Here is a 4,915-nt window from a genome sequence, read left to right on the forward strand (position 1 = left end):
GGCCTGTGAGGTCAAGACTGATGCAGGCCGCTCAAAGTACTCAATCCCATATGATACTATGCTAACTGAGGCTGTACTATTCTCTGTTCAGCAGTATGTCCTCTGGAGTCTGATTTTGCAGTTGTGAACAGTGTGTATTTCCTATGTTTGTGTGCTGTTCCTCCAAACATATCACAGGCTCTGCAAGCTATTACCTCGCTGGTGCCATATACAGTAGCTGAATCTCTGTTAGCAAAGGAACCTACCAGAGTTATGCCACAGATATGAGTTTTAAGGAGAAGAACGTCAGTGTTAAATTCATAGCATGCTGGACCACTGACCATCAACATGTGAGAAAAGCTCTTACTGTCATCATATTGATGTTATGGGTAGAATTCTACAAAACAATGGTAAGAGAAAACTGTTCCACTGATTGTCACACATTGTTTTTACAGCATTTTCTGAATTGACTGTTGTGTGGAAACAAAATGTGATAAAAAAAACAAAAAAACAAAACAAAAAAGCAAAAAAAACAAAAACATCCGGGTATTCACTAGTAGTACTGCCACTCTTTTCTAATGCCTGTTACCATCACAGTGTTATTCCTATTTGCCATTTTTTGCAGTTTAATTGTAGCAGAGACAGAAAAATATGCAAAAAGCTAAAGAAAATATAAAACACGTTAACATTTTATTAAAAAAAACAAAAGGTGGGAATCTATGAATGTGTATCCCACAAGCATGAGTTCACTGTTTATTATTTAATGATATATACAGTTTATAGTTTTTCACTTATCTGAGTATATCTGTTTTCGAGTAGAACTTCTGATCATGCATCATAGTTTCATGAGCCGGCTGCACCAGCAGTTTGTAAGTTCAAAATTAGCCTGTTTATGAGCAAAGGTTTTACTATGTTTATGGGTATTTACACTCATTTAAAAGGAGCTGCGCTACACAAACTACTCTTTACAAAGAGTTTAGTTGTTTCTTAGTATTTGCACCCTGCTACTGATAGGCTTAACAGTTGCACAGTTAACTAAATGAGACGACAAAGTGAATGGTAGTTTGTTAAAATATACCTTGGTCAGAATAGAAAAGAGGTAAAGGAATATGGTTGAGGCTTATCCACGAAAGAATATATGAATTAGGAATATATTGATATATAAAATAGAAATATAAAAGAGTATATAAATATATAAAGAATAAACTACATTGATATATTTTTTTAATAAAACGTCTCATAAAATAAATCCTCAAGTTCACGAAAATTAGGTTAGGTTAGCATCATCCGACATCTCCTACTCATTGTGAACTACATGAATAGTACCACAAAACAACAAAAAAATACCAACATTCCTCCATGTGTGCATATAAAAACAAGGTCATATCTGCAAATGGGTTTAACATATCTCGCCCGCTCTGACTGCCACAGCTCATGTGGGCATATGGCTATTTACTGTTTACATAGGTTATTGCTTTTGATTGTCTGACACTACAGTTGTTTTCCGTTTATTTGCACATTATACAGCTTTGACTATACAGTTAAAACGATTTGAAACTAGCTTGATGTTAAATGAATGACTAATGATGGACTTATGGTGAACTTAGTAACGGATTTACAAACAGCTGGTGCCACTCAATCCTGATAAATACAATATGTGCTGCGATCCGGCTCTGGCAATCAGAGAGGAAAGGCCCCTGCTAAGTTGTCATTGTTACAGCTAATTAACCGCAAGTGCCTAAACAAGGTTTAAAGTCGGCAGAAAATGTAAATCTGCTCACTGCAGTAATGATTGGTTCTGTTTTTTTAAAATATACAGTAGGTACATTTCTTTCTTTCTTAAACCTTTCTTGATTTATTTCTGGTCCATTGAAGCATTTTTCTGTATCGGTTTTCTCTCTTTAAAAAAAAAAAAAAAATTCATGACAGTGTTGTTTTACTCAGGTTATTTTCCACTCAGGCTGAGTTGCATAAGTCCTTCTGCATGAACACAGGTGTTTATGTTCTGACGTTTGATGAGTGAATTGCCACATTGGAGCCAGTAGTGCAGTATTTTCTTCTCTGAAAAAGAGGAATACAACATAGATGTCATATAGTAATATTTTTGTGTTGTAGTTGCAGTAGTAAGTGCAGCTGTATTTGTAATAAGTTGTATTTTTTATGTATTGAGTCGGTTGTTCAGTGCAGTATCTTTCAACTTGCTGTTTGTGCCTTTATAAATGATTGTTGACTGTTTGAGGCTGTTGAAAGCTTCTGTAGTGTCTTAATAACTGTTGATGCTCTGACCAGCTTTGCGGGTGCATGTAATAAAAGAATTCTACAACCAAAAGTGCAGGTCTAAAGCTATTTTTTTTCCCCATACTGCTGGCAACAAGAAATACCTCAGGGATTGGTGTTTGGACCCCTACGTTCTGACTGTAGTTTCTCTACTAAAAACCCAGTGAGGCCACTGAAGCCAGGAAGGTGAGAACATCTATGTCCAAGTGCTTTAAGACAGATGCACGTTGTTTGCCTGCCTGCTAACTTGAGGCCTGTGTGCAATTAGTGAACACAGAAATTAGGATGATGTTGGCAAGATACCCCAGATGGAGGTAACTAACATGGTTAGGAAAACAGCCATTCCAGGCGGCAAAATTTTGTGCTTAGTTTTGGCGAGACTGAAAAAGAAAGTGATCCATTCCAGCTTCAATAAGCTTGCAATTTATGACACCTATCTGCTGTCTGAATGCCACTTTGTGCGACAGCTTGTTTTCCCTGAATCCCAGGGTCCAAAGTAGACACAGTTAAAAAAAAAAAGTATGTCATCTCCTAACATATTTTGCCTTCTTGAAGCCCCATGTCGTCCCACTCCCGCCTTCATGCTTCCGTGTTGGGACTATGCATTCATGGTGGTAGCCCTGGCCTGGCTCACACCAAACACGCTAACCATGAGCCAAACAAATTCACTCATCTGACAAATGTGCATCCAGGATTTATTAGGCTTTTTTTTTTTTTTTTTTTTTTTTTTTTGGAAATAACTGTTTCAGCAAAGTTTAATCTTTCAGTTTTTTGGCAAAAGCAACAAATATTTATTCTTACTCTACAAGTCCCCTGTAGAACATGATGGTATGAAGTGTCCTTTACACTGTCACAGAAACTCCAGTGTCCACTGATACCCCTGTGCTAAGTCCTAAGCACTTGCCCAACTGTTTTTCACAGCTAGATTTAGCGCATTGTTTAGGACGGCCACAGTGGCTCTGATTAGTTTTGCTTTGGTTCATTCTATACCTTCTGATTACTCCTGTAGCTATTTTCCACTGATTTGTAGTTGTTCACCAATCATCCTTTTCCATCTTTGTGAAGCCTGACAATCAGACGTTTCAGTTCCTCTGACAATTCTTTTCCACGTGGAGTCATGATGAACTATGCCCAGGCAATTAGGCTGAGCTGAAATCACAGATGTGCTCAGTTTTGTGTCAGTGATCACAGGAGTATTTATCTTTGTTGCATTAGGTTTCTACTTAGAGGCCTGAATTTTTTTTTTATTTTTTATTTTTGAAGAACGTGATTGTTTCTTCATAAGAGGAATCAGTGTGTTTAATTTAGAACTAATGCAGATATTTGGAGATGATAGAACTTAAATTGAATTTGGCTTGCTCTGAATCCACTGTGGTTTAGACTGTACCTCATTTGTGTGCTGCTTTGGACAACAGTGAATAAATGTACATTCAAACAGCAGATTCAGTAACACTCCACACTTTACACAAACTTTGTACATGCAGTCTTCCTGTCAGGAGGTGGGTTGATGTCAAGGTGACATTAGGTTGTATTTTTTTCATTACAAGTGTCATTATCAATAACTGCGACCATAATATGTTTCCTTCAATTTTGGAGAGAGTGCTGGTAATTAGGAAGACAAGACACCATTTATATCATCCTAATTGTCATGCAGTAAAACATGCCCAGCATGAGAGACAAAGATATAAAAAGGGTGAGTAAAAGGGGAATGAAGGGAGACAGGGCCAGAAAAACAGACTGCTGTGTAAGAAAAATGATACCTCATTTCTGCCCTGCTAATAACCATCTTCACCCCTGTTTTACAGATCAAACAAGACTCAAACCGTTCCTGACAGTGTGCAGCGCTTTGAGCAACGCACACACACACACAGATTCATGTACATGATATATTTTCAGGTTTGTTGTGATCTTACTTAGCATGACTACTGAATCCATCAACACAGAGACAAAAGGAAAGTCACCTTATGAATGTTTGAACCATGTGCTGTTGCTAAGCTACTATAGGACTTGTGAAAAATGTGTTATTTGAACTAATATGGCAACAATTCACTCATACTCCTATAAATAGAAAATTATACCATGGTATTGTCTGCAGTGTGAAGCTACAGTTCGTTGTTTCACTGATGGGAAGCCGCATCGGTATTTAAGATTCATGTTGGAAAACATTAAACTGCTCAGGTACCACAGAGAGAGACACAGGTCTGCTTTCAGAGCATCTGCACTGACAGCTACTCTCATACATTACAGCTACTTAAACTTCTGTGGCTGCAGAAGAGGCCGATGCTTTATTTAATCCAGGCCACAAGACTGCAGTGGCGTCGTTCTGCCTGGGCATCTGGGGCTATAACCATAAATGTTTTATGAATAGCCATGATGTTCACTTTTTTTCCCCCCTTCTTAGAAAACCACAACAACAACAACCAAACAAACTTTAACTGAGTGAGCTGCATCTCTTTAATTTTCTGATTTTGAAATGACCATCTAAAGAGTGATAAGGATGGAATACATCAGTATCAAAAGGGAAAGGCTTGGTTTTTTCAGGTTTACATAGAACCACACAAAAAGGACAAATAATAGTTTTTAAATCAGCTAAAAATGTAATTATTTTGAAGATATTATTTTGTGCAGAGGGCTGCAAGGTGGAATGGTGGTTAGCACC

This window comes from Stegastes partitus, unplaced genomic scaffold (assembly GCF_000690725.1).
Source record: "Stegastes partitus isolate 25-593 unplaced genomic scaffold, Stegastes_partitus-1.0.2 Scaffold20, whole genome shotgun sequence".
NCBI classification, from domain to species: Eukaryota; Metazoa; Chordata; class Actinopteri; family Pomacentridae; genus Stegastes; species Stegastes partitus.